Source organism: Lactuca sativa, chromosome 4, assembly GCF_002870075.4.
Source record: "Lactuca sativa cultivar Salinas chromosome 4, Lsat_Salinas_v11, whole genome shotgun sequence".
Lineage (NCBI taxonomy): Eukaryota > Viridiplantae > Streptophyta > Magnoliopsida > Asterales > Asteraceae > Lactuca > Lactuca sativa.
The window spans coordinates 50742897-50767012 of NC_056626.2; the positions used below are offsets into that span (position 1 = coordinate 50742897).

The window sequence follows — 24116 nt, forward strand, 5'->3', positions numbered from 1 at the left end:
GCTAGTAATATCCGAAGAGGAGTTAGCGTCCTCATCCGAGGTACGCGCCACGTAACCCCATACGCCCAACGTACCCGAGGGCCTTGGTCTCGGTCCGTCCACGTCGCCCCTATGCGAAGCCATCCGACCCGCCGTCCCATCCGAAGCCGAGGCAGTCGAGGACTCGGTCATGCATGACGTACGAGTACGCGCTGCGTACGAGCATACGCCCCGCGTACCGAGGCCTCTCAGCCCCTATAAAAGGGATGCGAGGGTCTCCGGAAAAATTGCTCATTTCTTCTCACTTCTCTTGCGTTTTGCCTCGTTTTCCGTGCCCGTTCAAACCCGAAGCCCTGGTCATTTTTGCTCAAGTCCCGAAGGTCAATTTTACTCCCGAGATTCCCGAGAATCCCGAGAAAAATCCGTTCCCGAGACGAAACTCTGCCCAGTTTTCCATCTCGCTATCTTCAAACTTTCAAGTGAGTTCATATCCCCTTCGAACACACTTTAAATACATTTTAAATGCTTTTATACTCTTTTAGGGGAGGAATACAAGTAAACATACTGTTATTATCGTGTATTTCATAAAAATTTCATTTACTCGTTTCTATCAAATGAATCACTTGTGATTTAGTTCTACTATGTGAAAACTCTTGTTATACTTTGCATGCAATAGATTTATACAAGGTATTTAGTAACTCCAAAGTATCTTTCGTTTCTAAACCGTTTCATATATTCTAAAAACTTATGATTTATGTTTGTCAAACATTGTGAAAAAAGGATAAACTTTGCATACAAAACTATCACTTTAATACAGACTTAGTTGAGAATCCACGAGACGTGTATATCTTCAAACACTGCCTTTTTGATAAAAGGTATCGCTACAAGTCCTGTCTATAACCAGAGTCTCCCGTTCGGAGAACATGTCAAATGTGTATAGATCTATACGGGAAGTCATGATCCCGCACCCTGACTGTTAGCTACAGTCCGTCTTTTGGGGTGACAGTTTGTCATAACGCTACGATGCCTGAAGAAAGTCGCTACAGGCATATTATGTTTAGTATGGTTATAAAACTCATCGGATACATAACTATTATAGTACTTTTGAATAATGAATGAGTAGTTACTACAGTTATTCATTATCTAACAAACTGAAATCTTCTGATAGGTTTATTATTTAAATCTATGTTTAAAATTCTTCTAAAGCATGTGGATTGCTTCAAAATGATAGTCTTGGACATTAAACAAACAACTATTAGGAAAATAAGGGATTTTCTTGTTTCAACTATCTACGTTTTTCAATACCAACATTCTCATGCATTTCACACTTTTATAAGGAAATATGGGATTTTCTTGGAAAATATACACTCATTTTGGAATGGCATTCAATGTTTCTAAATCACTTATGAACTCACCAACTTAATTATTGACACTTTTTCTTTGAAATAACTTGTATTCTCAGGGAATCGTTAAGCAGGTTTGGGAATCAACTTTTGGTGAATAACGCGCTGGCATTATTTACTTCTTTTGAAAGATGTTTATGCATTTATCTTTTGAGCATGTAATGAATACAATGATGTAAACACTTTTAAAAACCTTTATATATGTATGGTGGTGTGTACTTTCCTTTCTATGAACTGTTATGATACTGAATATGACGTCCTCCGCCCCCGAACGTTTCCGCCGTTCTGGTTTGGGGGTGTGACATCGGGAGCCCGAAGCAGACAATATTATGATACGTGCCCGGTCAATGTGTTCGACGGGGACGTCGAACCCTATAATGGGGGGGGTGAAGGTGGGTTGAACCTGATCCCACATCGGCTTGGAAGGATAACGATACATTTCCTTATAAGGGGGTGTGGATAGCTACCTTGATCCAACGAGTTTTAAATCTTTGAGGGCAATAGATCTCATAAGAACTCTACAGTTAAGTGTGCCCGGGCGAGAGCAACCCAAGGATGGGTGACCCCTTAGGAAGTTTTGGTGCCGGGAGCCCAAAGTGGACAATATTGTAATACGTGTTAAAGTGGGATGTTACAAATATTATCTTTTTTACTCATTCATATAATGTCTTATTCACTTATGAATAAGAAATGTTATTAAAAAAAATCAATACAAGCATTGTAATATATTCACTTAATAGTGAATCATCCATTTACCTGTATTGTCTCCCTTTCCTTTCTCAACTTCTCATCCTTGTTTATGTACACCTTCTGATTTTCCCATCCTTACAAGATTCATCTCATATTATATATTAAGTATAATTAATTAATTAATTATTAAATTTATAATAACATTTTTTATTTGTTAATAAATAATAAGTTAATAGTAACATTCTTTTTATATTCATTCATATATGATTAACGAATACATACCTTGAATAACTTGACTGGTTGGAGCATTATTTTTACTTCCAGTTATTGGTGACCTTGGTAAAAATTTAATAAAAAAAATTGTTATTGTGTATTAATATTTTTATAAAAAAAAGTAAATCTAAATTTACCTATATAAATATTATCCAAAATAGGTTTCATTTCAGGGTCATTCTAGATTTGATCTACTAGACTATTTAAACTTGAAAATCCAATCACTACTAGAATATAGGTCTTTTATGACACGCAAAACATGACACACAGTAATCTATGATACACAAAAGTGTGTGTCCTAAAAATAATGTCATCTCTACTAAAATTTGAAGGCTTCATGACACGTATTTTTGTGTGTCCTAAAAATAATGTGATACTAAAAAAATTAAAAACACAGAGCTTACCTATCAAGTATGTGTGTCGTGTAGAGGCATCGTTTTATAATTCTTTTACCAAACATGCGTCCATGATCCTCAATTACAAAAGGCGTCCAAGTCTAGGGCTTTTTCATAAAATCTCATTCCACACGAATGTTCACCTCAACTCACCTCACCTCGTCGACGACTCCAATTCCCCTATACCTTACTCCACCTAAACCCAATTACCACATTAAAACAAATTCTATTTACCCTAATAATTTCATAAATCAATTTCATTAAATAACACACCTTATAATTTTTATTAACTCTTCCAGATATTAACTAATACTATTTTTAGTTAATTTATTCCATTTTAACCTCATAAAGCTAAAATATTCTACATAAATAGTTCTTTGAGTAACGGAAAAACTAACGTTGTTTATGATAGGATTTTCAGACCATTACAACAACTAATTTTGGAATTTGGTTGATAATGTACTAGGTCATAAGACAGTTGGGTGCAAATGGATCTTCAAGAAGAAGATCGACATGGATGGAAAGGTACACACTTTTAAGGTCTAACTGGTTGCGAAAGGATTTAATCAAACTCCAAGGGTTGACTATGATGAGACTTATCACCAGTAGCTAAGATCAAATCTATTAGGATAATGCTTGCCATAGCTGCATTTCATTACTATGAAATTTGGCATATGGATGTCAAGACCACTTTCCTTAATGGGAAATTGGTTGAGGATGTTTACATGAGTCGGCCAGAGGGCTTTGTAGATGCAAATTATCCAAATATAGTGTGTAATCTTGAGAAATCAATCTATTGATTGAAACAAGCTTCTTGCAGATGGAATCTTTGCTTTGACAAGAAGGTCAAAGAGTTTGGCTTCTCTAGAAGTGAAGATAAATCTTATGTATATGTCAAAGCTAGTGGCAGTATAGTAACCTTCCTAGTATTGTATGTTGATGACATACATCTTATAGGAAACGACATTCCGACTTTGCAAGAGGTTAAGTCTTGGCTTAAAAAGTATTTCACTATGAAGGATCTGGGAGAGGCTGCTTATATTCTAGGGATAAGGATTTTGAGAAATAGGAATAAAAGACTAATTGGACTTAGTCAAAGTACATACTTGGAAACGGTACTAAAACGTTTTAGTATGGAAAATTCCAAGAAAAAAGAACTACCTATACAGAGTAATGCGAAACCGAGTAAGACTTAGAGCCCGAGTACTGATGCATAGATAGCATAAATGAGTAGAGTCCCATATGCTTCTGTCATTGGATTTATCATGTATGCTATGATATGTACTCATCCTGATGCGGCTTTTTCTTTAAGCATGGTGAGTCATTATGTCACACCCCCGAACCAGACGGCGGAAACCTCCGAGGGCTTGCGTGACTCAAATTGAATATCATCACAATGAATATACATGAAACATAATATAAACTTCACCATGCATCAATACATTACAACTGACATTGTTCACATCAAGTACATTGTCTAAATATTACATATTCATATCGTAATTGTTTGAAAGTTTTCAAAAGCATAACACCCTAACATACTTGGTACTACTTCTCAGCTTACCTGTTATCTAAGAATACAAGTTATTTTGAAAAACGTCAACATATGGAATGTTGGTGAGTTCATAAGCATGGTTGTTTTGAAAATGTTTGTATAGTTTATAAAACCTAGAAAATCTGAAATTTTCTGAAAAGACAATTGTTTATACCAAAGTGTGAAGATCCATAGTTTTGTACGTACGTGATTTCAAAGCGTGTAAAAATGAGAAGTTTTGCATGATAGTTATTGAAAAGTACGAGTGAATGGTGTTGATTTCCTCGAAAAACCCGACATTTTCCAATAACATAAAATATAATATAATTGTTTCGAAGTGTTATACCATCACAACAAATGATTATGCTTTTCCTTGATTACTCGGATAGTATTGGATTTATTTATGTAAGTCGTTATAACCATGCATGATAATGACTAGTTCGTCTGTCTTTGCATTCTAACGAACACCATAATTGATCTTAAGATTTTGTCACCCTAGAGTAGCCGAGTCTAACTGTAGCGAACAATTGAGGTATGGGGAGTCACCCCTGTATAGATCTATACACAAACTCTCACTCTCCCTCCAGGAGACATTGATTATAACTACAGACTACAAACGACCCATAAAGGTGCTGCCCGTTATTACTCACTGAATCCAAATTGAATTTGATTACCATTGATTAACGACCTGTATTTGTTTACTGAATTGAAGGTAATCCTAACAAACGAGAAGAAGAGGATTACAAACTCCTGCTAATTACGTGTATTATTTAAGGTTGCTGGGTATACGAAAGACACGTTGGCCCATTTCGCATTTGATTATTTGGACCTTACTAGCAATGCTAATGGGCCACTGAGGCTCAATAGCACTTGAAAGCCATTGAGGGTCCCTTAAACATGTAATTGGGTCGCAGGAGGCCCAATAAACATTTGTTTTTATCGTTGGGCTCAAAAGTTATGTTAATGGGTCATGAAGGCCCAATAAGCATGAATTGAGACTTTCAAGCCCAAAGATTTGAATGTTTACTTGTTTTAGGTATTGTATAATCGTTGGAAAGTTTGATTGAACAATTGTTATTTTCGTATTAGCACACGGCCGGTCGGTTGCTCATAACGATATTTGGTATTATATGTATATTCATCTTTCTATTTTCATGAGTTGTAGTTTGGTATTTTTGACTCAAATATCTTAGTAATAAAATAATTGGTTCAAAATATCGGTTTGACCTTTTCAGCCATTTTTAATAAAAATGACAATTTTAGTCCCTTATGTTAAAAAAAGACATTTTAGGCCCTTAAACCATTTTCTTGACATTTTTGACCCATAGACTTGTTTAATTGATGTTTTTAGTTCAAAATTTACTGTTTGGAAGTTTCAGCCCCTCCAGTAAAGAGTTTTTTAGTTTAAGCCCAAACTTTTCGCAACTTTTACAATTTTGGCCCAAAATCGAAAAAGTTTACATTTTTGATCCTTGTTTGGAAAATAAATCATTTTAACCCCTAAATTAGTTTTGTTTACCCTTTTACCCCCTGTTTTGAGAATTTTACCATTTCAATCCCTTGAAAATTGATTTTTTGCTATTTTTGGCTCAATGGGCCGAAAAGCCCAAAATTTGGCCCATTAAGCTACAAATTTCATTTCTAGCCCTTAAAAGAGTATGATATTCATAAAAACATTTATTTTTACTGTTTTGACTCTTTTAGTCCTTAAGAAAACCGCGGATGGCAATTTTTCAACCCAACTTTTTTTTATTTGACAAATTAAGTCCACAAATGGGTTTTATGTTGTAACATGCTTATTATAACCTTAGATGATAAATTTTCTTAACTTGTTAAGTGTAATACATCCTAGATCACATATTTTTCCCCCATGAACTATAGATCTCGAAATATCTTTCATTTTTGGCACATATTTACCACATAAACACAAGAAATCACACATAACATACAAATACACATAGATCTACACATTTTACTTGTATTCTCCCCCATAAAACTTAGGAAAACTGAAAAGAGAGGGGTATGAACTCACCTTTGCCTTTTGTTTTCGATTTGAAGAAGAAAAGGAAGAATTTGATGCTATTTTTTGGGCCTAGCAACACCTTGTTGTAGATTTCGAGCTTAAGGAGTTTTTTAGGAGTAAGATCACCAAAAGCTTGTTTAGAAGAAGTGATATTACAAGAGAGAAGATTTATATAACTTAGACATGTAAAAACTTACCAATGATGATGATTATTGTGGAATAACCTTCTTGAAAAGCCCTAACTCTCGAAAATTTTGAAGGAGAAATGAAGAAGTTGTTGTGAGCTCTTGAGAGATGCTTAAGTGAATTGTATGTGTGTGTTTTTCCTTTGGCCGTGAATTAAGAAGAAGAAAGGAGAAGAGAGAGAGAGGTGAAAGGATGGTTTCATGGAGGTATGTGATGTTGCTTGGAAGTCCATGGTGTAATAAGGAGGTGGCTAACCCTCCTTATTTCATGAATTTCTATTTTTTTCCTCTTGGGCCAAGAAAGAGGGAAGAAAGAAGAGAATTTGGGCCTTTTGTGCTTAATTCCATATTTTGGGCCTATTTTGATGATTCTCGGCTCAATTGGTCTATGGGGATGGTTCACGGCCCAATATAAATCAAAGTATGAGTTTTATTGCCCAATAGGGCTAATTAGATTTGTTATGGCCCAATAAGGCCCATTAGAGATAAACAAGTCCATTCTAGGCTTATGAGGCCCAAAATGTTAAGTTTCATGCAATTGGGTCCAATTAGGGTCCATTTAAGAGTCCTAAGCCCAAAATAGTCAAATTGGAAGCTTATTGGTCCATTAGGCCCAATAAGAAAATCCTAGTCCAAAATGGACTTAAACCGGGATTTTTAGGGTTTCCAACTTTTGTTGACTATTTGAAAGTTTATATAGGGTATTTGATGGAATTTTGTTGTCATTGAATAAACACCATACATGTTCGAGCTACAATGTCATTCTTTGTTAAGTGTTTACAACATATCAGAATTCCTAGTTGTGACACGTTATCAGGGAAATCTAGGTAGAGCAAATTGGATAACAGTTAAGAATATTTTCAAGTATCTGCGAAGAACTAAGGACTAGGTCCTTGTGCTTGGTGGCAGTGATGCTTTGAGAGTAACTAGGTATAGCGATGTCAGCTTTCAAACAGACAACGACAACTTCCGTTCTGAGTCTGGCTGGGTGTTTACCTTAAATAGAGGAGCAGTAACTTGGAAATTATGCTAATGACATTATCCAAAATGTTTTCAACAACTTTATCCAATAGATTTTGATTTATTTCATTTTCTGTACTAGTCTCTCCATCATTATAGGTTTCTTCAGTCTCCTCATCGTTTTGTCTTCATCATTCTTATTTTCATTGATCTCTCCATCATTCTCTTTTGCTTCTGTTTCACCTTTCTTTTTCTTTTCAGCACCTTCTTATTTATTGGTCTCTCCATCATTCTCTGCTTCCTTTCCATCAATCAAATAATCTACTTCGGGTTCAGGTCCATCATTATCATTGTCTTCTTCACCATTGCCCTTTTTATCTTCATTCTTTTTTTCATGAAATTTTGTTATTGCATCATTAAGCTTTGAATTTAGCTTTTCCTTCATCCTCTCAAAACTATTAAGCATTCTAGATAATTTTGATTCATATGCCTATGTAATAAAAAGAAATATGATTACAGATTAATATAATAAATTAGTGTAATCATATATGATTAACATATTCAAAATAATTACCTCAACAGAATCATCTTCATCTTTATCATAATCACTTCCTTCCAGATCTGTATCTCCTTCAACTTGTTCATTAACAAATTCTTCATTTAATTCTTGAAAGACCCACACTTTCATACTAAAGATATTTGTTACTCCAAAACATACTACATGCATATTCAAAAAATTAATATTTTACATTGATACTTTGATTACAAAAGACTGGATACAAAGACTAAGTTTTAGTATATTATATAACTACCTAGGAGTCTATTATTCATATACATACATAAACCCAAGTACAAAAGTAATAGTATAAACTATTCTAAATCTTCCAATAGTATAAGTCTATTCTGGACTCTCATTACCTGCAATTGTTAAACACTGAGATGGGTAATCGGTGACGCTTAGTGAGTTCAATAATAGATACAATATAACGTTATGCCATATATATACTTGAATATGGAAGAAGCAAAGGGAACAAGGAAAAACAAAGGCATATGTGAATCATGCGACAAGCTTTCCATATCAAATCAATGAGACATAACAATTCAATACTTGATATACATCAATAACGCTTCAGCCCAAATGGCACAGAAGATATACAATTTCTAATTAAACATTTTGGTAGATTTCAGGCTTTCAGCCCTGTCTAACCTTCTGCCAATGCAATAGCGGTAGAAGTCATTCTCTTGCGAGAAATGATCTACACAGCCAAAGGCTACATACCAATACCACTATGAATCTAAGTCCTTTCACTGATCACATGGCCAAAGGTACATCTTTGCTATCAAAATAGCAAAAATAATAACACGAGATGATAACACGGAAAAGAACATAACACATATAACACATAAGATACAATTGTTCCTATATATTGAACTCACCGTGAAATAACCAAAGGAATAAATGATAATTTGGGCAACACTTCGGCTCTAAATATGACTTTCTGTGACGAAACCGGGGATTTTAGTTGAAAATCGGGCCTTACTCGGGCAGAGTTTCGACTTGAAAATATGATTTTCTCGGGAACTCAGAGCGTTGGGACTTGCTTCAGGTGTCGGGGATGATACAGGGACTTTGGAAGGTGTTATAGGGGCTTGAAAGAGGCTAGAGAGTGAATGAGAGTGAGAATTTATAACATAAACCCGGAGGGCTCGATTTCTATTTATAGGCTGAAAAAATCGAATCTCATGTCGTGAACCATGTATTTTCACGTAGTGACTTTGATCCTGGTCATCCCCTAGGCTTGTCGTGTGTCCTCTAGGCTCGAAACGCGTCGTTCACAGAGTTCACATCGTGAACACTGTGTTCACGTCGTGAATGCAGTCAAATTCTCGAAGTTTGTGCTCCGAACTTCAAAAATCATATCTTTCGCATACAAGCTTAGTTTTTGACGTTTTTTATATCCACACATAGGTGAGATTATGCTCTAAATCTTTCATTTAGACTCCGTTGGCTAATTTTGAATTTAGTTTTAATATTATATTTTTAACAGGCTGAGACAGGAAAAGTTCGTTCAAATTTCATAACTTCTTTATCTGGCGTCCGTTTTCGTCTGTATTTTTAGCCTTGTACTACTATTGACGAGACCTTCGATACACGTTTAGGTTGCGTCTGCTAAAAATCACTTTATCTTTATTTCGAGTTTTTAGCTGTCTACTACTATTCTGAAACTTAGAAAAATCATAACTTCCTCATACGAAGTCCGATTTTGACGTTCTTTTTATGATAATTATCGGTTTAACAAATACTACAAATTTCATTTAGATCATATAGACTAAAACGTAGTTTATCAAAAACTCACTTTTTACGTAATACGATGTTGTGCCGGTTCTGTCGCGAATCTTCAAATAGTCATAACTTCTTCGTTATAACTCGGATTTTGATGAGGTTTTTGCCTAAATGTTTCTAACGAGATTCTCTACAACTTTCAATAATAAAGTTTTACTTATTTTCAAATTCATATTTTTGTTAATTTCAATAACTGACATTTGATTGGAATCTTATAAGACTTCCAATACATTCTGAATGATTCTAAACATAGTTTTACATCAATTCTCCTAAAAGCTATCTGTTAGAACTTAACGCTCAAAATCACATAATATTTCATTTTGTTAAAAATTACATAACACGATAACTGAACGTGTATGTTACAAATACCTCCTTCTTTTGAGGATTTCGTCCCCAAAATCACAACGATTTAAATAACTGAAGATATTTCGCTCTTATCTCATTCTTACATTCCCAAGTATAATTTGAGCCTCAATCCTAATCTTTGAGTTAAAGAGAAATAAATTCTCATTTCATACTCTTACTCCTTCATGAATTTGGGTTATAGACTCAACCCAAGATAAAGTCTTCACTTTTGCTACAATAACAATTTGAATGGTCATATTCTAATGGCCTTTGATTTCATAACATAAAAGACACACAACGAATCATACTCTTATTTCTTTTAGTCAAACACTATCAATGAAGAAACCTTCATGTTCTAATGTGATATAATATCTTCATAACTAGTAGCATTTCTAGCTAATAGTTGCTTAATCTTTAGTGAAAGTTGTTATACTTTTATCTACTACCTCGACCATCTCCTTCTTCAATCTTCAAACTGAAGTTTCGTTGCTATACAAGACTTGGTTCTATGAACTAATCAATTCACTTCATGGATCTATATTAGTCAGACTCGATTCTTTATGACCACTATGGTCTGAACGAAAATCATTTTCTTAGTCATCACCAAAACGAAGGTAATGACATACTCGAACAAAAACGGAATCAATTTATAGTTTCTTGGTAACCTTGTGACTTTCCTGATCCAAGTGTGAGTCCTGTGCTTCCAGTAGTATAGGCCTCTACTACTATTCACACCTACTCATACTCGTCCCAAGAATTGTCTCGTAGTCCCCAAGTCACCATATCAAGAATTTGTACAAAGGAACTTATCACACATGAATGTGTTCAAACAAGTACATATGACAATTTCTCCTAGACTCAAATGGGAATTTTGCGTTTCAATAAAACATATCTTGGATTTCCTATACTCGTCTTCTAGGATTCTTCTCATGCATATGCTCAATCTAGCACATTCTAATACTTTTTCACAGGTCGATAGAAATTTTACTTCCAATTCTTCAAATAAATTCTTTCTCGGGTAGTGTCTACTCTATAAGACACACTATACCAGAATTTACTCTAGCAGCATGGGGACAAACGGTCTCCAACTACCTGCATCATCTTCTAACTCATGAAAACCATCATGCACATTTTTTCGTTTCATTATCCTTTCATGAAATCTTCATTCCTTTATATGAGAAAATTTTCTTCTCATGGGTATATCTTTTAAGTCTTCTTCATAGGAGTCTATCCAAAGAAGTTCGCATTATAGCTGCATCTCAGCATGTTCTATTAGCTTTAACTTGGTTCTCCGTCATTCCTAACTATAACATCTCTTCTCATACAATACTATGGGTGTATTGCTTCTTCAACTAAGCATTCTACCTTAATTAGAGAAGTAAGTTACTTAGCCTTTTGCCACTAAATGACTTAATTCACCATCCTCATCATGTATGTTAAAGTCAGCTTAACACACAATGGAACTTCCATAAGGATGTGATAGAAGTCAATCGTCACTCAGTATTATTAAATACTAAGTTTGAGCATCATATATAGGGTTACTACTCGAACTGCATACTACATCACAATGTTTTGACAAAGTCTTGGCCTATTGAGTCTGAAAACTTCATTAGCCTTTCCTTTGATCTTCATTTAATTCTTCTAAATCTTGCACAACATCAATTGCGATAATGCCGAAGTATTGATCACCATCTTAGGTTCTTCTTACTCTATAAGCAATCATTGCTTCATTCTGGACAGCGGTGGAACAAGTTCATTGGTTATACAAAAACATTCATCACGTCCGAATGTGCTTCGAATACACAACATTCTTCCAACGCTGTTATTATTTCACTAAACATAGTTTGAATGTACAACACCACTCTATATGTATTAATACACTATTTACGATATCACTTGATAAGTATTATTTTACGATATCCCTTGATCATTTATCTATAAAATTATCGGTGTCGACTATCATAAGTCTTTTTATCAATTCGAAAAGTTCCTTATTAGTTATAACATGGAAATTTTAGAATTTGGAATACTTAAAATTTCTTCTTCCAGACCAAGGTCGGCAACAGACCTTAAACTCTCTCAAGTAATAGCAATATAAGGAAGCAACCTAAGGCATGCTATATTCATTTATCATTTAGCACATATTAGAATATAAGGCATATTTCCTCTAATATTCTAGTGCTTGTCCATTTAGGTATTCAACCTAAAGTATACTTGACACACATTGTATCATCATCACTTAACAATCAATGTTTAAGCCTAGAAATTCTCAAAATTCCTAGTTCACTTAAACTAATTCTCTAAATTTTTTTAAAGTAACATAATACTATAGAATACTAGGGTTTATCACTACCCAATACGCCACTTAAGTCTTTCCTATGGTTTGTATCCATATACTTATAATGAATCCGTTCATATATTGAACTTCTAACGGGTTAAGTCTAAATACCAATTCGTGGTATTTAGTTCACTTAAACTACCGCTTTGATACCATGATTGAAAGACCCACACTTTCATACTAAAGACATTTGTTACTCCAAAACATGCTACATGCATATTCAAAAAATTAATATTTTACATTGATACTTTGATTACAAAAGACTGGATACAAACCGACTAAGTTTTAGTATATTACATAACTACCCATGAATCTATTATTCATATACATACATAAACCCAAGTACAAAAGTAATAGTATAAACTATTCTAAATCTTCCAACAGTATAAGACTATTCTGGATTCTCATTACCTACAATTGTTAAACACTAAGATGGGTAAGCGGTGACGCTTAGTGAGTTCAATAATAGATACAATATAACGTTATGCCATATATATATACTTCAATATGGCAGAAGCAAAGGGAACAAGGAACAAAAAAGGCATATGTAAATCATGCGACAAGCTTTCCATATCAAATCAATGAGACATAACAATTTCAATACTTGATATACATCAATCACGCTTCGGCCCAAATGGCACAGAAGATATACAATTTCTAATTAAACATTTTTGTAGATTTCAGGATTTCAGCCCTGTCTAACCTTCTGCCAATGCCATAGGGGTAGAAGTCATTCTCTTGCGAGACATGCTCTACACAGCCAGAGACTACATACCAATACCATTGTGAATCTAAGTCCTTTCACTGATCACATGGTCAAAGGTACAACTTTGCTATCAAAATAGTAGAAATAATAACACGATATGATAACACGGAAAAGCACATAGTACATATAACATGTAACATACAATTGTTCCTATATATTGAACTCACTGTGAAATAACCGAAGGAATAAATGATAATTTGGGCAGCACTTCGGCTATAAATATGACATTCTATGATGAAACCGGGGATTTTAGTTGAAAATCGGGCCTTACTCGGGTGGAGTTTCGACTTGAAAATATGATTTTCTCGGGAACTTCGGAGCGTCGGGACTTGCTTCGGATGTCGGGGATGATACTGGTACTTTGGAGGGTGTTAGAGGGGTCTGAGAGAGGCTAGAGAGTGAATGAGAGTAAGAATTTGTAACATAAACCCGGAGGGCTCGATTTCTATTTATAGGCTGAAAAATCAACTCTCACGCCGTGAACCATGTATGTTCATGTCGTGACTTTGATCCTGGTCATCCCCTAGGCTTGCCGTGTATCTTCTAGGCTCGAAAAGCGTCGTTCACTAAGTTCACGTCGTGAACACTGTGTTCACGTCGTGAATGCAGTCAAATTCTCGAAGTTTGTGCTCCAAACTTCAAAAATCCATATCTTTTGCATACGAGCTCCGTTTTTTACATTATTTATATCCACACATAGGTGAGATTATGCTCTACATCTTTCATTTAGACTCTGTCGGCTAATTTTGAATTTATTTTTAATATTATATTAATATTATATTTTTAACGGGCCGAGACAGGAAAAGTCCGTTCAAATTTCATAACTTCTTCATCTGACGTCCATTTTCGTCTGTCTTTTTACCGTTGTACTGCTATTGATGAGACCTTCGATTCTCATTTAGTTTGCGTCGTCTAAAAATCACTCGATCTTTATTTCGAGTTTTTAGCTATCTACTGTTATTCTGAAACTTAGAAAAATCATAACTTCCTTATACGAAGTCAGATTTTGACGTTCTTTTTATGAAATTTCTTTGTTTAACAAATACTAAAAATTTCATTTAGATCATATAGGCTAAAAATTAGTTTATCAAAAACTCACTTTTTAGGTCATACGACGTCGTGCCGGTTCTGTCGCAAATCTTCAAATAGTCATAACTTCTTCGTTATAACTCGGATTTCGATGAGGTTTTTGCCTAAATGTTTCTAAAGAGATTCTCTACAACTTTCAATAATAAAGTTTTGCTTATTTTAAACTTCATATTTTTGTTAAGTTCAATAACTGACATTTGATTGGAATCTCATAAGACTTCCAATACATTCCGAATGATTGTAAACATAGTTTTACATCAATTCTTGTAAAAATTATCTGTTAGAACTTAACGCACAAAATCACATAATATTTCATAATATTATTCATTTTGTTAAAAATTACATAACACGATAACTGAACGTGTATGTTACAATTCTCCAATGCCATATCTACCTATTGCTTGTTCAAATGTCTCTCGATATCTAATCTTCTCTGAACTCCAATAACAAATTGTTGGACGTTACGTGTTACCGTTAGAGCTTCTGAGTGGATTTTATAAGCATAGAACTACTGCAAATAAATGATAATGAATTTATATTCATAATTTTTTTTTACAAAATATAGTATTATGAACAAGTAATGCAAAGTATTACATGTGAACAAGTAATACTATCTTTTACTTATTCATATATGAATATGTGTTATTCAGTTATGAATAATTAATATTATTAAAAAGTGAATATAAAAATTATAGTATATTCACTTATGAATAACTTACCACCAATAAAGTTGAAGGTCCAACAAAGTAGCTGGTATCCGAGTATGGTAGGTATGAGTTCTTTGTTCTAACGAGACAGTCCAAAACATAGTTGCATCAGTCTATGTTGTTGATATATGTTTTTTCTTGAGATATAACTTAAAGAGAACATGTTGCATCTTCCCATTGATGTTGACTCACAAAATGTGTTGACAAAAAGAACTAAGAAGTCCATTTTTAAATTATAATCAGCTTCTGTGATACAAACAATAACTTTTTTGATTGCATTCAGTATGATGATTTCTCATTCTTGAAATTTTTCCTTCCATTCATCATAACATGTATCATCTTTAGGCCATTGATCTAGTTATGTAAGAATGGTTCCACTAGTTGGAATACCCAACATGTCATGAACATACGGTGCTGTTACTTTGAGTTCCTTTCGTTCAACATCTATGACCATTCTTTCAGAATCAAATTTTTGAAGAATATAAAATCTCAGCTTCATTAGTGTATCGGTCATTTTCATTTTTAACAGACTTCCAAAACCCATATATCTCACACATTCTTTTTATTGTTTGCTCAACCCAATGATTATAGAGAGTAATGAATCTGGTGAACATCTGTTTTTCATTGAATAAAATTTCTTTACCACAAGCTTTTTCTTTTCTTTCTTAGTTGGTGACTCCTTTTTCTTTGGCTACTTTGATGGACGACTACTTTCAAAATCAGAATCAGAATCAGAATCATGTATTTGTCTCTTTTCAGGAGATTTTGTTTGTGTTGGACTTTTTTTTTTTTTTTTTTTTTTTGCTTTGATGCTTTGTTTTCTTTGCTAGTTTTTTTTATAATGGTAAATGAAAACATATAATACTTGAATAAGGTGGAAGTATTCATATATGAATAGTAGAAATATATAACAGGGATATACAAGTTATTCATTTATGAATAGTACAAATATATAATAGGGATATACAAGTTATTCATATATGAATATCCACATTGATTTATTTATATTTGAATAGTATAAAAATATATCAGAGATATACAAGTTATTCATATATGAATATGATATATATATATATATATATATATATATATATATATATATATATTAGCCATATATAGTTATTCATATATGAATATAAGTTTCAATAGTTTTTAATAATATAACACATATCCAGATTGAAGTATTCATATATGAATAGAACAAAAATATAGTAGGGATATAGAAGTTGTTCATATATGAATATAACATATATGATAGGAATTTTATACCTTTGATATTTTCCGCTTCAAATGTGTTCCTCACATTATGGTTGACTCTTTATCAGAAACGTCAATTTTCTTACCTTCATTCATTAGTGACTAAAAGATAAATGAATCTGATATACATTTTACAAAGAAAGTATTTTATATTATACATGAATAATTGTATATTAAACTTATATTTATGGTATATTCACACTAAATTATGTTAAATTCATATGTGAGTAAAACATATATAACTCAGTTTTGTTATATTCATATGTGAATTTAATGTATATAACTTAGTTTTCTTTGTGATCCGTAGTAAATAAAACATATCAAAATCTAATCATATATGAATGTAAAAGTTTATTCATACATTTATCTTATTTTCCCTTGGAACGTTTTTCTTTTGAAATTGGTGATCGATCTTCAATATATTCATTTTATGTTATATATATATATATATATATATATATATATATATATATATATATATATATATATAGGGTTAGGTTATAATGTGGACAACAATTATTGTGTGGATGTAGGGATTAATATGGGCCACTAGTTTACCCTAATTAAGCTAAGTGATTTAATAAGGAATTTTAATTTTTAGAAAAAGGAAAAATACTATTTTGATAAGGGGTACGAGATTATAAGGGCAAAAGTGTACATTTGTATGTCAAATTAAATAGGTAAGACCATATCATTTGGAAACAGATATCCTTCCCCCCATTCTTCGCAAACATTACCTATTGTCACCATCTTTCTTCATAGTTTGAAAATAGAATTGATCTTAAAGAATCATTGTTAAGAACATCCTTTAAGAATCATTTATTTGGGTTCGTCGACATCATTCTCTATCAAATCAAGATTTTTTTAAACCCTAGATTTTTGTAAAGTGTGTTCGCATAGATTCTGGTCGAATAAGGAGTTGGCGATCAATTTCAAGACTGATGGAGACTTAAAGACCAAGTTCAAGAACACTTCTACTTCACCTATTAATTTGGATGATGAAGATTTCGTTAATCCTTTGCAAGTTACTGGTCATTGTTTAGGGTGGTTTTGGTTTAAATATTTTGTAAGAATATGAATCCACAAAGGATGTAAAGTTATTCTAAAAGAGTTTGCTTTTAGGAACTACAAGCCTTACTGCAAATTCCAAAAGAATGTAATTTTAACATTGTTTTGTGTATGGATATTCTTTTAGAATGTAAACATATTATAGGCGGTAACTAATTTTAAAAGAATTCTTTGTATGTACTGTAATCCATGTTGAGTATTCTAACAGAATGTGATTTAACATTGCTTTTGTGTATATATTCTTTATAATGACTTTTGTTTTTTGTTTTAAGTGTCTAGAATTTTGATAGAATGTATATGGTGTATTGTATGTAAAAAGGTTTTAAATGTTGAGTTCTTTAACATTGTGCAAAAATATGTAGTGTAGTAGAAAAGATTATACATAATATAATGTTTTTTTGATCTATCTAACAATGTATCATAAATTTAAAAAAGATAGTTTGATTTGTACATAATGCTTTATTGTGTTTATTATTGAAAAAAAATAGGATCTATAACTACTTTTTCATTGATTTTAAATTACACTTGTGTTGGAATACTTAAAAATTAAGTAGTTGTAATGTGTTTTGGTGTATTCATTCTAAAAGAATGATTATGGTTTATATGACAACCCGAAATTTCCATTTTGTACGAACATTATCAATTCAATAGAAGCTAGACCAGTTACAATGAATTTCAGACTTTTCCGAATAAGTTTGAGTATTTTAGGGTTTACATTTAAGGAGATATCAGGAGAATGGATGCACTAGGGTTTTGTGCAACACTGTTATTCCAACACTCTGTTATATTAGAGATCATTTAGAGAATAAAAATATTTTCTGCCAAAAATATCTCAGGACTATAAATAGAATTCTGAACCAAATTCATTCATTATTCGCATTTCCAACTAGAGAAAAGCCATTTTCTCTCTCACGGATCTTCGGGTTTTCATCCTAAATCGTGAGTACACTTCTCTAGTTGTTTTATAATGCTTATTATATGCTTAATAACATAGATTACATAACAAATCTGTGAGATTCGGGAGTTTACCGCCCAAGAACGTTCTTGGAGAGTAAACTCCAAAATGAGGTTTAAATGCTACCTAGTCCCATTTCCTTGTTAGGTAACTAGCTTAGGCTTGTATGTATGTATATTTGAGACTAGAAAACAATCAAAAACACCAAGATTTGGGTGTTCACGGCCCAAGAACTTCTAGGACCGTGAACTCCAAATTCAAGGGCCAAAAGGTGCCCTAATCACTCCTAAAACCTTAGACATTAACCCCCATTTAATCCTAGCTAAATTTTGGACTTTAAAACATCAAAGGCCCCCCTTAAAGTGAGTTTACGGCCCTAGTAATTTTCTTGGGCCGTGAACATCAATAAAGGGCACCAAAGTGTGCCTAGGGTCTTCATTTGCCTTAAACAATTGCCTAGAACATATCCTAAGTGAGTATGAGACTTGAAAGCACAAAAATACCCATCTCATGAGAGTTTACAGTTGTAAACTCCAAAAGAAATGGTCTTTAGGCCGAAAACTCCTAAAAGGAGTGTATTAACGCCCTAAACTACCCAAAGGATTAAACCACCAAGTAAGACTTATTCTAGAAATCAAATAACACTTCAAAACACCAAGTACCACCAAGTTGGGAGTTCACGGCCGTAAACTCAAGGGTTTACGACTGTAAACTCCTTGTGTGGAGTTTATTCATTGGTAAACACATATATAAGGCCCTTTGGAACTTTAAACCCCTTTAGCCTTGTCCCGCAACAACTTAGATGCAACCATTAGGACTTATAACACTTATACAAAGTGTTTACATGTTCTAGAGTGTCCCAACTAAATTTATTAGTTATTATTTGGCTAATTAGTTATATATATGTTCAAAATATGATAACTAGGCTCGTGCGTGTGTACAAGTCTCCGTTTGCCATCCAAAACAGTATCCGACACTTCAATCCAATCCACTCACCACATGTGAGTTCATACCCCTTTAATTAACCTTTGAAATAATTTTAAATGTTTTAAATGCTTTTATGGGGGGGGGGAATACAAGTTGAATATTTATAGTTATTACATCAATCACATGTGATTAATAACTATAAAACCAATGATTTTAATACTGTTCACACTGTTTATAAAACTATTTTACTTCAAACTATTTTACAAACTCTTTTACATATCAAATACTTTTACTTAAACTTTGTTACACTTATTATAAATTGCATTCCCGTATATGTATAGTCATATAAGTAATGTTTAAAAGACTTAGGAAGGCTATCCACCTTGTTTCCTTTTCCTCGATTTGGATGTGGTCTAATAGGATATCGGGTACTCGTCCGAAGGTCGTTTAAGTATTGATTATATATCATGTGTACATATATAGACATAAAACTGTTTCCATATTCATGCGTACTAGTTACATCATTAATAGGCTACCATCGGGGTAGCACAGAATCATACTTATACTATTGCTAGATCAATGAGTCAGTTCATTCATGAGTCAATACTTATTACTATGAGAACATATACAACTATACTAGATAGAGAACATATACAACTATACTAGAGAAAGAACATATACAACTATACTAGACAGAGAACATATACAACTATACTAGACAGAGAACATATACAACTATACTAGACAGAGAACATATACAACTATACTAGAGAAAGAACATATACAACTATACTAGAGAAAGAACATATACAACTATACTAGAGAAAGAACATATACAACTATACTAGAACAGTTCATTACATTACATATACAAGAATACGTTAATTATTGTGATATAAATCGGAGCATGACTTAAATGTCATGGCCCGAGTTGTAGCCAGAGTCTCTTGAAGGGAGAGCGTGAGTTTGCGTATAAATCTATACTGGATTGACCATCCTACACCTTGCTGCTAGCTACATCCGGACCTGCTGGTCTGCGGGTGCCAAACGTCATTCCGTTTTACGACCATTCGTATGTCGTTGTTACCAGTCAATAGTATGGTACAATTAGTCACATGATACCTTAATATAAATCCGGTTTAAGGTAGTTAGTACAACAGTAGTTCCTATAATACAACACTACATTACTACAATAATTTACCCATTACATATATTTAGTGATTATGTCACTTAAACATTAATGTACAAACTATATTTTGTTAATGATAGTTACACTTGGGAAATTACACACTTTTACAACAAACGAACATACAAAACAGTTAAGTCTTGGTAGAAGGCTACTTTAATAGAAAATATAGGTTTTTCTGAGAGATTCAAACTTTTACAAACACTTACAAACATTTACATACATTTTACAAACTTACACTTGAGACATGTTCAAACGTTTTGATAACAAATACCGACACTAAAATACTTATGAACTCACCAGCTTAATGCTGATAAACTCTTTCAAAATAACTTGTATTCTCAGGTCATCAGTAGACAGGTACCGAGGCTAGCTTTTGAGAAGATGGAGCGCATCCAAGACTCATCTTATTATTTTGATTTACATTATATTTTTGGTGTCTATAACTGTATAGAACACGCTTGTATTAAAATTATATATTTAATGCAATGGATGATGTTGTTTGCTTGTTTACTTTTACTATGTTGTGATACTCTACATGACGTCCTCCACCCCATAACGTTTCCGCCGTTCTCGGTTTTGGGGTGTGACAGTTTATTGATTATTAGTATATAATATTATGATAAAATCTATCAGGTATATTTTTTATAAAGATTTTTGTTTTTTTATTTGATTGTTAATTTTGCATCCAAGAATATTACAACTTTTTCTATATCAATTCTAACATAATGTAAGTATTGTATTGATTTTGAATATGTATTGAATATAAAAGTTCCACTACAAGCAATGATACCAGAAATAGTTCAACAAGCAATAAACATTGAATAAGAACTACACGATTAACAAATAACATTCTGTCGGTTGAGAATGAAACAATTTCAATATTCTCTAAGAATGCATTTATTTAACTTTTATTAATCAAACTACAAATAAATTATATATGTTTGGAACATAAATTCTTGATTTTATAAAAAAATAAATTACAACTAGAATCGAATTTTTAACAATGGTCTAAAATCTACAAGGAATGGATAAACAGAAAAAAGTTCATTCTTTAAAAAATGTCGTAAAAGATGATAATATTTTAACAAAAAAATTGATTCTTTCAAGAACAGAATCCTCATAAATACATACATCTTATATTCCTTTCAAGAATGTTCACATTCTAAGTTAACATCACTAACACAATTGTCGCAATTCTTTGAGAATTGTTGAAATTCTAACAAAATTGCAAGTTTTTCTTAGACGAGAAATTGACGTTAGTCATTCCATTCTTTAAGAATACTAAAACAGATATGAGAATTCATCAATGACATATCATATCGTGTTCCTTCCCTTGTTGCGTCACATGGTAAAAGAAGTTTTGTCTACTTTAATTTGGGCAGAAATGAAGTTCTTTATGGCCTTGGCTTTGAGGCTACATCAACTTCCAACAAAATGTGAGGTGACTGACTAATCTCAACTAGTAGATCAATCTGGATACTTGAAAATAAAAAAATAATAAAGATCACCTAAAATTACGATTATACTTGAATAAGAAAAAAAACAACATTTAAATTGGGAGTACTCCTTTGTTCCTTCAAAATGCAATGATGTATATGTAATGGAAAGAAATGGAAGTAGGAGCTTATAAATTATAATACACAAATAACTAAAAGTTCATGACTATTTTTTATTATATGTTCATCATAATGCCCGATTGCTTTTTTGTATTAACATTAGAAAGAAAATCCTTATGAAGATAAGATGCACGATTAGAATCTATAGAAATTGGAACCACTTTTGGTTTTTGAATGCCATCATCGATTTGTTGAATAGTTAAACTAGAATGGCAAGATGATTGAAAAAAAAACTCTTGTCTTGGATTAAACCAATCTAAGTCATATCTGCAAGATGCTAAATAGCCATCAAGGTTCAAGTTGAATAAGTATACATCAAAGTAGTTTAAGCATATTAAAAAATAAGGAGATAATTATTCTTTGGATCAATATGTCGAACACTTGGTGTGCGTAACAGTTCCAAAGAAAACATATCAATGGTCTGCACTTGAAAAACACAGAAGGTGTGACGAAAGTGTAGCTATTAGTTGTAGATTTCATTTCCAAAACAAGAAGAAAAAACCAATGTGAAAAAGTGGAATAATTGAACAAATATTTTATTGCAAACAACCGGGTAAATTCGGTCACAACCGGCATACGTTGAACAATCAATTAACTTGAAAATATTTATAAAAAAAGATCAAAATTGAGTAATCTACCTAACCTAGATGACACAGATGAAAACCTTTTGTGGATTTTACAATCGAATTAAATCCTTCACTGAAACGAGGTTGGAAAATCGAACTGCTAAATCTGAAGTGATTTTCGTCGAGGATGAATAAGTATTTTAGAGAAAAAGTGGTGAGAAATAAATCGGGTACGAGAGAAATAAAGTCAAGTATCCATAATTATAGGGATTAATATTTGATTTAATTAAGTAATATTTTTAATTAAGACTTAAGATTACTAACATACCCTTTATTAGGTTTTTGAAATGATTGATTCAAACTGATCTCTACGTCCACACAATATTTATCAATCCACATATGAACCTATCTCTCTCTCTCTCTCTTATATATATATATATATATATATATATATATATATATATATATATATATATAGTTATTCATTTATGAATATAGACATTCAATAGTTTTTGTTAATATAAAACATATCTAGATTAAAGTATTCATATGTGAATAGAACAAAATTATAAAAGAGATATACAAGTTATTCATAAATGAATATAACAAATATGATAGGAATTTTATATATTTGTCATTTTTCTGCTTTGAACATGTTTCTCATATTGTGGTTGACTGTTTATCAGAAACGTCAATCTTCTTACCTTCACTCATTAGTCAATAGAAGATAAATGAATTTGATATACATTTTACATAGAAACTATTTTATATTCAAAAATGAATAATTTAATAGAATATATATATATATATATATATATATATATATATATATATATATATATATATATATATATGTTCTATTCACGTATGAATATATATGTTATATTCATATGTGAATAGAACATATATAACTTAGTTTTGTTCTCTTCATATGTGAATAATGCCTATCACACACGAAATGATGTTCTATTTATATGTGAATATAACATACTATCTCCGTCCCAAATTGATAGTTCACTTTTGAGTTTTGAAGTCTTTTTTCTTTAACTTTTACCTTAAATATTTTTGTTTTTGTTAGATAATATTTGATGCAAAATATATAAATGGATTGTATTTTAAATGTTTTTTCATTATTATAAGTTTTATCAAGTAATATATAACACAAATAAAAATATTTAAGGTCAAAGTTAAAGAAAAAAGACTTAAAAAGTCAAAAATGGACTATCAATTTAGGACGGAGGGAGTATATAACTTAGTTTTGTTTGTGTTCAGAAGTAAACAAAACCGATCAAAATAAATTCATCTTCAGTATCTTCATTTCCTATTGTATTTTTAAGTAAAATTGCATGCAAATGTTGTCAATCACATATGAATAAAGTTAATCACATCTAAATAAAATACCAATTTTATTTACCATTTTCCTTCGTTTTTATTTTTCGTTTATATATATGCTTGACTCTTGGTGTTGTTTCTCTAAGGATAAGTAGTTAATACTAGTAGAAAGTCT

At 32.2% G+C, this 24116-nt stretch overlaps 1 long non-coding RNA gene across 1 annotated transcript; it reads right to left on the reverse strand.

Annotated features, from left to right (window-relative positions):
- Positions 1-21486: 21486 nt before the first annotated feature.
- LOC128133819 (uncharacterized) lies at positions 21487-22805 on the reverse strand. The gene is made up of 2 exons (XR_008232118.1): positions 22682-22805; positions 21487-21899 (listed from the first exon to the last, which is right to left on the reverse strand). It is a non-coding gene; the product is annotated as an uncharacterized LOC128133819 (long non-coding RNA).
- Positions 22806-24116: the final 1311 nt, after the last annotated feature.